Raw genomic sequence first — 12,838 nt, forward strand, 5'->3', positions numbered from 1 at the left:
CTAGTTACCAGGGATACAGAGATTTAAAAAAAGGGCTCCTACCACAGAGGAGCTCAAAGAGTGCTACATTCAAGTCATTAAAGCATAATGTCATGCTGTAATGGGGATGTACCAAGGCCCTGGCAAACTCAAAGGAAGAAGTGATAAATTTTGCTTGAAGGGGTCAGGAGAAGCTTCACAGAGAAGGTGCCCCTTGAACTGGGCTGTAAAGAGAGGCAATGATGAACAATTTTCAGACCATCAGCTTTGGAGTCCAGTGACCTGAGTTTTGTAGTCTTGCTTTAATACACACTGTGTGATCTTGGGATGTTACTTGAGCCTTCTAAGGCACAGTTTAGACACCTCCATTTTAAAATTAAGTGGGATTCCAGATGTAAGAACACTGAAAGTACTCAATGATTGATAAACAACAATGACAAAGCAGGAAATGAGGGCTAGTGTGAGCAAAAGCCCCGAGGCATGTCAGGGCAGTGTGCGCTGGAGAAGCAGCATGAAGATTTCATCTAGCATTTTATCTGTGATCTATTAATAATGACTCTATAAACAATAGGGTTGAGCTGTAGTATGGGTCTCCCTCCTGGATCTGTAGGGAAAAAAATACTAGGATTGATTAGGGATGTCTGCCAAAGGCATTGTAACGCCAGGCTCCCAAGTTGCAGATTCTGAACTAGAGTACAACAAGAAATATAATGAAAGCAGGACAGAGAGTCACAATTTGAGCATAACTGGGTACTGCCAGTCTGAATTAGAGAATATTCAAAATTAGATGAATTCTTCCTCTTAAGTTATTTTAGGGTTTGTAATTATTTTATCTGTTGACTTACTTGCTCATTTTTTGTTTGCTGTTATTTCTTTTTCTCCCCCATATTCTGTCATATTCCAGCACCTATCACAACACTGCCTCAGAGTAGAAATATTTGTTAAATGAATAATTGATAAAATGTAGATGTTTACTAGGCTAAAATCTTTACATTGTATTATTCTTTAGTGACACTTTTTCTTCAGTATATGATAAGGGTGCTTTGTAACTTATACGTGAACCACAATTTTAGAGTAAATGAGTGCTTCCAAAATCCTTAAGGGAAACATACAGTAATTTGATCTCTTAGTGTATGAATTTTCCTAGACCTACACCAGACCACAGGTATCAGGTGCACCAAAGAATTTGCATTTTAAAAGTTCCCAGGGAAGTCTGACGATTAGGTTTGTGAAGCACTTCCACAATGGTACATTATTATGTGTTCCCAGTGAAGAAAGCAATGAGTGAAGAAAGCATGTAAGCAGGGTTGCAAATCACAATGAACCGGGAAGCCTTGTCAAAATATTTTCCTCTCAGTCCTTCCCAAAACCAACTGAATCAGTCTCAGGATATAGGATCCAGGTTTGTACATTTGTAAAACTTTCCCCAAGAGATTTTAGTTAGCGACCACTGTGCCAATTTTAGGTGAAACTCCGCCTGAATTATCCCAGTTTTCTAAACAAAGGGGACTTAATCAACAAAATCACACTGCTAAAAAGCGGGGAAGGCACACACATTGATAATTGTCCCCTGGAAATGGCAAGGTTGGGATGCTATCTAGACTAATGAGACTTGGAGAACAGCTTCCCAAGTAGGGTGGTCACACACACACATCCACTGCTCCAATGTAGGCTTGAGCACTGGCCTCAGCATAGGTATAATCTAACTTGCCCTGGGTAGATGCAGTCATTGTATCACATTTCTTTCCAAGCCTCTCAATGTCAGGGGTCTATAGACAAACTGGTATGGGTTTAGGTGCAAGAGACCAGAATTTCAGAGTCCCCAAAACAATGCTATATGCAAAGTAGTGCGATAAGCAGTTGACTTTTGAGATCCCATTTACGGATTTCAGCAAGCAAGAAGAGTTTGGCATCTTCTATGTAGCATAAGGGAAGACACCTATGGCCAATGGGTGGTAACTACAGAAAGATGGAATTCAGCTACATATGTGTTCTAACGATGAAAACGATACACTGATGAAATGAGTTTGCCTCTGAAAATTGTGACTTCGTATTACTGGAATTATTTTATTTATTTATTTATTTATTTAGAGAGAAAGGGTCTTACTCTGTCACCCAGGCCGAAGTACAGTGGTAGCACCATCACAGTTCACTGCAACCTCTAACTCCTGGGCTCAATCAATTCTTTTGTCTTGGCCCCCCAAAGTGCTAGGATTATAGGTGTGATCCACTGCACTCAGCCCCATTACTGGAGTTATTAAGCACTGAGCAGAATTTGGTGACTCCATAAAGGTGACTCACATTCGAATGAGGAGGGGAAACTGTCAGTTTTAATGTATCTTCTGATGCTGAAATTCTATACAATCCATAATTTTTTTTTTTTTTTTTGAGATGGAGTCTCGCTCTGTCACTCAGGCTGAAGTGCAGTGCCATGATCTCCGTTCACTGCAACCTCCACCTCCTGGGTTCAAGCGATTCTCCTACCTCAGCCTCTCTAGTAGCTGGGATTACAGGTGTGCACCACCACACCTGGCTAATTTTTTTAAGTACAGGTGAGGTTTCACTATGTTGGCCAGGCTGGTCTTGAATTCCTGACCTCAAGTGGTCTGCCCACCTCGGCCTCCCAAAGTGCTGAGATTACAGGCGTGAGCCACTGCACCAATCCATGATTTTCTTATAGAAATTTCCTTCAATTGTATTCTACTGAGGATTAGCCTCAGTAAAAGTCAACATATCTCACCCTGAAGGTTAACTTTTTAAAAAATGAATTTCAACTTTTATTATAGATTAAAGTGTACACATGCAGGTTTGTTATGTGGGTAGATTGCACGAATCTGGTTAACTTAATTTTTATTTTGTGCTACCTTCAAAGCCACCTTTGGCCTCTATTTTTGGCTATCCTTTGAGACGACCCAAGTAGACACTTCTAGCAAGAAAGCATGTGTTTATTTTGTTGACAGTGAATAATCACATTGCCATCTGCCCTATCTATCACTGCTGATCGTGATAAGTCAATTAATGCCAGGCATTTTCCTTGGCACAGTGGGACAGTTGTTATCTGAAGAGCTATAGATTAATTGCAGTCTTGTCTAGTGAGGTTATTGTAATTGATGGTAATCATTTGCTTTGTTTTATAAAGCTGCATGGATGTATGACATAGTCAGCAACTGCATTTTTATAAAAATTACTCATGTCCTACACAGAGAACTCCTGGATTCCTTATTGGGGGTTGGTGATAAATGAGCACATTCAGGGATTCAAATGTCTCAATTTCTTTAAGAAGGAAAAATTAACTGTTTTTAATAAGTAAGACCCTTAGCTTGCTAATCATGTCTAAATGGTTAGATTAATGTCCAGTATAAAGTAGGATATTTATGGAAAGAAGAAAATACATTAGCCAGGGGAAAAATAATATTTGAAAAGAAACATGCCTTAGATTCCATTGCAGTAGTGGGGCTAGACAAGAAGAATCTTCCTGATTTGGGATACATTAGACAAGTTCATTTAAAAATCCTTCCTTAAGTTCTTCTTTTCAAGGGGGCAGAAGGGTACACTGAGAATTGTACCAGCCACTTCATGCAAGATCTATAGCCAGTTCCTCCTGTTAATTTCATCCACTCTTCACACGCTCTTGTGCTTCTGCCATGTGGTGGGCTCCGAGCTAGGCATGGGCCAGAGGGCAGCTTCTGCCCACAGATGTGTAAAGTCTATTGAGGGATGTATATTGATAATACCACATAATGTGGATTACATTTGAAGCTTATTCCAGAAGGGGATTATGAAATAGCTCTCACTAGATAGCATTAAGCAAAGAATGGGTGAGCAGCTGTGCAACCTGACCCACTTGCTGCTCCCTCTGAAAGCAAGGTAGAAACACCTTGACCTTGCTAGCTGTCAGCCTCTGGAATCTCTGATCCTGCTCAAAACACATCTGAGAGAGGGAAAAGTCCATAGCTGTTGCTATGGTGATATAGATAGGATGTGTTTCATTAAAAGGGGAGAATTAAAGTCATATGTAAAATATGGGGCTTTCTCTCTTGCTTTCTCTCTCTCTCTCAGTGGCTCTGAATCAGAAAAGAGAAAACAATTATCTCAGAACCAACAACTGAAACAAAACAACAGAAAATGCAGGCCTTGTCCTCTTCCAGGAATCAATTATTTGCATCCTTGAGAGGCTGGTTTCACTAAAGCAACACAAATTTGTAGGAATAAGCAACTAACATCAAATTGTCCTGAAGTGTGCTGGGGTATGAAAAGTGCTGAGGAGAACATCCTTGAGAGCCAGGGCCCCATTAGGCAATGAACGGCTTGTGAGGAGTGCTCAGGCAATGTAATTAGCACTTTGCTGCTCTGCCACAACCTCCTGGTAGAGATGCTCCGTTGACACAATTGGAGATTGAGAGGAAATGAGGATTGGGATGTATAAGGACAGGTACATGGACAATACATATGGAAGTGCTACTTATATGCCATGGTGAAGCTGCTCCCTCTACTCTGAATGCCAGCCCCATCTCCCTTCCCCCATCCACCACAGTTCCCCATCATAGCTTCCCAAGCCCCTTTCTCTCCTCCCAGACAGGAAGGTGCTGCCTCCTTTTGACTTCCAGAGGATCGTGTGTATTCATCTATTACAGGGGTTTACAAACCATACCCTGTGGACCAAGTCCAGCCTAGGAGCTAAGAATGGTTTACATTTTTAAAGGATGCTATTAAAAAGAGAGAAACTGACCGACCACATGCAGCTTGCATAAGCCAAAATATTTACTACCTGGCCTTTTTAGCTGACCCCAATCTATTATGTTGCCCATCACTGTGGGTTTTGTAACTGTTTAATCTCACTTCTATTGGAACCATAGTCCTTTGTTGATGGGAATTTTATATTGATCATTGCTTTGTTCCCAACACCTCATACATTGTCTGGACTTGAGGATAGTCAATAAATATTTACTGAATGACGGAATAAATGACCTTGGTAAACCTCTTAAGGACAAGACCTATTCATCTTTGCGTGCCATGCACCTAGCACAGTGCCTGACATACAGTCAATGCTTAAGTGGTGTTTGTGGAATGAGTCATTAAACCACTGAATCAACAACTCAGTCAACCATTTGTGTCCCAGGAACAAAAATCTTATAGGCATTTTTTTCCCTGAAATTCTGAAGTATGTTGCCTCCATTCACTGTACAGAAATATACAGCCCCATTTAACTTGAAGATGGAGTGTCTATATGAAGGCTACCCAAAGCATTAAATTCCATTAGAAACTGTAAAAGAGGAAGAGTGGTTCAGTTTGCAGTTACTACTAAGACATGTTCTGGAATTTCTCTGGGAAAGAAATATGCTTTGAGAAATTCAAAATGTATTTAGAAGGCACCCCACCTAGCCCTATCCCAAATGTGGTAAAGGACACAAAAGGATTAAACAATTAAGTGCTACCCTGGAGGGATGTAAGAGCCACTGGAAGGACAAGGCACAGACTTGAATTAGTTACTGTGCAGCACAATCTAGAGCTCACCCAGTCATGCCCATAGGTGGCTGCAGAATCTCACTGCCAGCACTTGGCCACTGTTCACATGCTTTGTGGTTTACCTTCATTCATTCATCCAGTTAACAAATATTGATTGTCTATTATGTGCTACAGTGAATAAAACAAATAAAAATGTCTACCTGTAAGGTGCTTATAGTCTAGCGGGGGGAGACAGATAATAAATAATAAACATAATGAGTAAATTTACATGTAAATTTAGAATATGATAAATGCTATGGAGCCAGAACTAGAGCAAAACAAGAGAGATCAGAGAATGAGGAGTGGAAGGAGTGAGCTACAAGTTTAAATAGTGTGGCCAGTATAGGCCTCAGTGAGAAGATGACATTTGTGAGGTTGCCAGGGAGATGTCTGGGGAAGGACATTCCAGGCAGAGGCAATCGCCAGTACCATGATTTTGAAGTGGGAGGGAGCTGTGAGCATGCAAGGAAGAGCAGAAGCAGCATGAGCACATGTGTGAGTGATGGGGAAGGAGGTCAGAGAGGTCAGAGCAGGGCCAGAGGCTGCTGCAGACCACGTGGGTCCTCTCTATGTGCACTTTGTATGGACTTTGGTTTCTACTCTGAATAAATTCCAAAGCACAGAGACAGAAATTCTCCCATTTGATCATAAACCTCAAGGCGGTTGCTCTCAATGTTACCACCTTCTTGGGGAAACAAAGGCCCAAGACCATCCAGGCAATAAATAACCAAGATTGGACTTAGTTCGGGTCTTCTGATTCATAACACTGCCTAATATAGCTCACAATTTATCCATAAACCCAATACGAATGATTACTCCTCTGCTCTGGGCCCTAGCTTGGTAGGGAAATTCAAAGACTGATAGGCCATAGTGCCTGCCTGTAAGGAGCCTACAGTATAGTAGAGGATCCTGTCTTTCCAATCAGACTGTTAACTCCCTACAGTCACAGAGTATGTTGTAGTTTTTAAATATCTCCCCATACACATAATGGGCACTGGGCACATATTGCTGAGTAGAGATTAAATGAGTAAATGAAGATAATTTAAGAATGTAGCTTTCAAAGTACCTAAATTATACCCAATAAATCATGAATTAAATTGCGTAGTCACAATGGCAAACCTAATAAAGTTGTCAATATTAACAGAGGTTCTAGAATTTTTTATGTTAAATTATTCACAAATACAAGGTAAGTAAATTCGGAGTACCTGGGAGAAATAATGGAACAATTGAGAGCCTGTGTACCAGAAAAATTCATTTAGATTCCTCATTTCAGCCCTGGAATTACTCCTAGGATCAGACTAAGGAGCTTTGCCAATGCTAGACATCAAATTTCTAGATTCTAAGGGCCAGTCCCACCAGAGTGAGCAAACTGGCCTTCGAGAAGCAAAGCAAACAGAGGCAGAAGCTCAGATGGTGGTAGGGCACATTACAGCAATACCAGCAAGCATATGATGACTCTGATCTAAGGAGAGGAAGTTCTCCCTCTGGACATTTTTATAATTACTTCTGGGAAAGCACAGCCCAATCAAGTCAGCAGTTCCTGAATTGCCAGTATTGGATAGTCACTAGTGCAGCCTAAGAGAGAGGGCATTGCATTAGAAGACAGCCTCCTGCGGTCAACTCATTATCCCATTGACTCCAGCCTAATCTGCATCATAACTCTGGCCTGGACCCCCAGGATGGCATATGACAGCCACCATCCTCCTCCACTTGACTCTGATCTCCCTGCTGATGCTTCATCGGAAGAAAGGAGGAAGGTGTTACATTACAAAAGACAATATTAAAGACAGGCATTAACTGGAATTTGATCAGGGTTCTGCCTCAGACCTGTCACCATGGAGACCATGGCTATTATCATTTTACAAGTGTTGAATGAGGCCTTCGTTTATTTAGTAACCAATGACACTGCAGTTACAGGCATGAGTACCGCTCACAACACTTCCGTGAACTAGCTGTGTTTTTTAACTCATTTCCAACGCTGCAGGAATAAAATCAATTGGAAAAAGAGGTGTTAAATAAGAATGACCTATATTCGTTGGGACTCTGATACTATCAATGGCCAATGAAAATTTGTAGAGGTTCCACGAAAGGTCACATCTCTCACTTCCAGACATAGACCTGGACTTGGAAAGGACAAGTCTACTCCAAGTGTCCATCTAAAGTGACAGTGTCAGAGGAGGAACTTTTGAGGCCATCTCTTCCAGCATACCCCCTGTGTGTACAAAGGAAAAATCAAATGCCAGAAAGGGCAAGAGACCTGCCCAAGGTCACAGAGATTTAGTGGCAGAATTAGGTCCAGAACCCAAGTTTCCTGACGCTTAATTGGGGATTTTTAACTTTTTAAATAAAATTTAGAATTCTGTCAAATCCCAAGATTCAAAAAACCTTCTTAGGTCACCTGGTTTAGTCACCTCATAGAGCAAATAGAGCCTGAGAATCAGATTTCCTGCATTTGTGAGCACAGCCCCGTCACAAGGGCATCTATAGAGTCAGCCTCAAAACAGCAAAGACATTGGGAGATTATTTCACAAAACGTAAGCCATGATGAGCATCCACAAGGAAGTGGATCTAGAAATCACCAAATCACCCCTGAGAAAAGACCACCAATGTGAGAGCGAGCCATAATAGTGCCTGATTGAGATAAATGTGAGAATTAAAGATTGGAAGACTAAAATATAGTGTCTTAAATGTTCTTCCTTGGTCTCAATATGAAAAGGCAATCATACTATTGCATTAAGAACCTAAGAACAGAAGCAATGCTTTTGTGCAGTTTAAATCTCCCCCGCCCACATTCCCCAATAACCCTCCAGAACAGTTCAGTAATATTAAATATAAGTAATCCAGATAATATTGCTAAATTAAATCATTCGATGTCTAGCTGCTCCATGGATGTGCTGCTCTACAATTCAAAATAAGGCCATTTAAAACCACCGGATTCATTTGCACTGACATATCGATAAACTTTTGCTGAAACAAAGCTAATCATTTCAGTGGTGCCAACTTAATTGCTCTCCAGTTGACAGATAATAAACAGGCCTGAGGATTAAAATATGAACTAATTACTGTACTCAATTCCATTTACTTGATTTCATGTTCCATTAATTTTTTGCATCATTTCTGGTGGAAGCCTTAGATTTATGGTTTCCCCAAATGAATTATGCCACTTAGTTGCCTGTGCCATGCTCATATTCAGAATTGGTTGGAAAGGGCAGAATTCTGGGCAGTCAATATTTAGCCGAAGCAGCCTAGGATATAGTTAGTGAAGGTGATTATCCATTCCTAAATACCAGCCACAATCAGCCTCTATAAATCTATCCCCATCTCTGCAGTAAAAGGGCAACAGTAGGGTTACTATCATGATTATTCATTGGATCTGCTGGTGAGAGGCACACTCCAAGAGCAATGGTTGGCTTGGCCTGGAAGGGGGGCTGTAGGGAAGCAGGGACAAACACACTAAGGGAAGGACAATGGCCTAAGAGTTGGACACTTGGGCCACCAGACAGAAGGCAACATTTTGACTTAGAAGATCTGACTTCAGCACTCCTCTCTGCGACTTACTAGCTGTGTGATCTTGGAAAAGGCAGAATTCAGTAAACTGCTTTGCCTTTTTGAGTCTTTTAAACTGGGAGATGGAGCTAATTATGCTGGTTCTATATATATATTATAGGGTAATTGTGCAACACAAAGAAAACTCTTCTGTGATAGGGCTTTTTAAGCCATAAAGTGCTGTAAAGTCAGTTATTGGCTAGCCAATAACTAAGTTCTAAGGTTCACCTTAGAACTCATCTAGCCCAAACTGAAGATAAGATACATTAGCATAATCACGGTGAACTAAAATGACTTCTACCATCAGCTGTAATTTATTGAGCATGTACTGTGTCTCAGGCATTGTGCTTAGGGCCTTATCACACCCAGTCCTCACAATAAGCTTTTGAGCTAGCACTTATTAGCACCATTTTATATTCAAGGAACAGAAACCTCGAGAGGTTAAACAACCTGCTTTCAGTTGCATGGTTGGTCCAGGGAAGAGAACCCGGGTCTCTGACTCCAGCTATGCACTGAGTGACCTTAGACAGTCACCTTACCTCTCTGGCTCTGCCACTAAGTAGCTGCTTGATCCTGGGTAAGTCCATTCTTCTAATCATAAGTGCCTGATTGTGTTACCTGAGATGATCTTCCAGTTCCTCTCAATTCTGCATCAGCCTTAAGAACAGTCTGCACTGTTTCTAGCTGTAAAGTGAGACAGGAGCCTATTTCTCCAAGTAGTACAGCAGCGGTGTGAAATATGACACAGCATCATTCTGTGTTCCTGTGGAGGACCTTCATTCCTTCATTCACCTTCCCCTCCCAGATGGACAGCTACTGGGAAGTTACAGTTCCCAGATGGAAGCTACTGTACATGCAGATGTACAGTTACATTTTTTCTCTCTTCTTTATAACAAGCAAGGCATTGTATGTGTGTAAATTTGTGTATAAACACATCTATTTGCCTCTGCAAAGCACAAGAAACCATATTCCTTAGTCTCAGAGGTAGCTTGGGTGAATTCGTCATCTTGCTTTGGATCTATTTGCTGAGCTAGAAATTTCTGGACTCAGCCTTGGAAATGAATCCTGCAGGAGCTATTTGGCAAAACGAGCTTAGCCAGGAGGTTTTAAATCACACTCCCAGCCAGGAAAAAGGGGAAGGCCCAGGGGCCACCAGATATCTGCATCAGGACTTAGCATCCTGGCACCAGTTTTTCAAATCAAGTAATTGTGTCTGCTTTGGGAAAGACTAATTGTGTGTGGACTAAGATGGTCACCCCGGAACAGCTGCTGCTTCTGTAAAGTCCTCTGTTGGGGTCAAGCATTTTCTACCTGTTGCAGCTGCCTCTCTAGGGCTAATGTGTTCCCATGACCCAGGTTAAGGGCTATGACCTACTTGCATGAGCAGCTGTTAATTGTGGAAGTGAAAATTGATGGAATTATTCATTCCTGTGTTTGAATCCTGGCTCTATCAGCTGTGACCCTAGGCAATTTATTCAACCTCCTTGTGCCCCAATTTCCTCATTAATGGGACAAATATGAGTGATGTCCATTCTACAGGGTGGTTTCCCCGAGTTTTGTTGAGGTATAGTTTGCATGCAAAAAAAATTTAAGAATTTAAACTGTACAATATGATGCTTTTTCACAAATACATAGTTGTGTAACCATGACCAAAATGGTCTAGAACGCTTCCATCAACCCAAAAAGTTTCTGTGTTCTTCTGTAGTCCTTCCCTCCTACCCTAGCCCCTGGCAATCACTGATCTGCAATCACTAGAGTTTTGCCTTTCCTGGATTTCAATCTGTGGACTTATACAGTATATAGTCTTTTTTTTTTTTTACTTTGTTTTTTAAGTTATACAGTAGAATTAACTTTTTTATTTTGGCATAAAGTTCTCTGAAGTTTAACAGGTATATAGATTTGGATGACCATCAGCACAATCAGGAGACAGAACAGTTTCACTCTGCAGAGTAGTTTTATGGATTAAGGGGATCAATGTATAAAAAGTGCTCAGAATAGTTCTTTGCACAGAATGAGTGCTCAAAAATGGTTGTTTTTATTAGCAATGGCATGCTTCTTCAAGCTGCATCATCTGTGGTTCACATTTTTTTCAAATAATTTCAACTTTTATTTTAGATTTGGGGTGGGGGGTACATGTTCATGTTTGTTGCTTGGGTGTATCTCGCGATGCTGAGGTTTGGGATACAGATGATCCCATTACCCAGGTACTGAGCATAGTACCCATCAGTCAGTTCTTCAACTCTTGCTTCCCTCTCTCCCTGCCCCTCCAGTAGTCCTCAGTGTCTGTTGGTGCCATTGCATACCCAACGTTTAGCTCCCACTTATGAGTGAGAACAGGCAGTATTTGATTTTCTGTTCCTACATTAATTCACTTAGGATAATGGCCTCCAGCTGCATCCATGTTACTGCAAAAGACATGATTCTGTTCTTTTTTTATGGCTGTGTAATATTCCACATTGCATATATACAGGGTCAGCATTTCTATCCTCCATCTATATCTAACAAGAATCCAGAGTAGCACCCATGCAGAAAGTGAAATTCTTAAAAATTACATGAGTAGTTGTGAGTTGGTTCCTGAAACCCTTATTCTAAGAAGGTGGGTCAAGGGCCCTTCTAATGCTGTTTTCTTATCAGTGTCAAGGCATCCTGCTGTAAGGCTGCCAGGAGAAAAACCACCTCCTTCTTTCCCTTTTGCCTTCCTCCATGAGATGACACAGCATTCCTCCCCTCCAGAGGATGCAGCCTCCACCAGAGAACTGAGCCTGCTGGTGTGTTGATCTCGGACTCCCCATCCTCTAGAACGGTGAAAAATAAATTTCTGCTCTTTATAAATTACCCCATCTCAGATATTCTGATGAATGGACTAAGACACTCACTCAGGCCTGCAGAAGACAGTCAAGCCCCTACTAACCACACTTAATTGTGGAGAAAACCCATCAGCCTGAGGTCCTGAAAGGAAGCGCCCTCCCGTTCCTGGCCTCCAGGTGGTGCCCTTCTCTGCCCCCAGATGGCAGTTTATTATTGCAAAGAAGACCCACAAATAGAATATTCCTCACTCCTTGTGAGTTTGAAGCAAAGCCCTGAGCTGTCTAAATAGGATGATCACCTGCCCTGCCTTGCCCGAACAGTCCAGTTTGACACCAGTTAAGTCCTGGTATAACTGTAATATTATAGTACATCCTTTCACCTTCAAAAGTCCTCCAGTTTGCACAATGAATCATATGCTCACCCTACGACTAGGTGACCTTTGGCAAGCCACTTAATCTCTCTAGATCTCTTTTCCTTCATCCAGAAATAAAAGGACTAGAGTAGCTCTTCCAGCACCAAGAGGCCTATGGAAGTAAAATCTTCTTGCACAAGTTTGCCATCACGTATAAACCATTGATTAAGGAGTCATGATGCTATCTTGAGAGTCAGAAACATTGATGTGTAATAAATTATTTGTGTTACATTGGAGCCCCCCCCCCCCAAGGATTGAGTAGACACTTTGTAACCATCCTCATACCTCCTTTAAGGTAAAATCTTGGGAAATTAAGTCATTTGATGAAAAAGTAAAGCTCAGATTGTTCTGCTCACTTGGATGTGTGACCTTTTCTTATTATGATGCTTGAAATATTGAACCTCCTGCTCCTGCCACTACCATACTAGTAGCTTGCACACACACACACCCCATCACACCTCAGTCATTTTGCACCTCCCAGGTAAAACGCCCCTGTGGTTAATAAGGTATTTTACTAGAAACTCTAGGTTCCCCTTGAACCATTTTGCTTTGTATAATTAATTACAAGTTAAATGATTTCTCTGCATT

The 12,838-nt window shown here is 41.4% G+C and overlaps 1 protein-coding gene across 1 annotated transcript in view; it reads left to right on the forward strand.

Annotated features, from left to right (window-relative positions):
- Positions 1 to 12,838, forward strand: part of CA10 (carbonic anhydrase 10) — a 541,322-nt gene that overhangs the window by 424,797 nt on the left and 103,687 nt on the right. The window lies entirely within an intron of this gene.

Source organism: Gorilla gorilla, chromosome 4 (genome assembly GCF_029281585.2).
Source record: "Gorilla gorilla gorilla isolate KB3781 chromosome 4, NHGRI_mGorGor1-v2.1_pri, whole genome shotgun sequence".
Taxonomy (NCBI): Eukaryota; Metazoa; Chordata; class Mammalia; order Primates; family Hominidae; genus Gorilla; species Gorilla gorilla.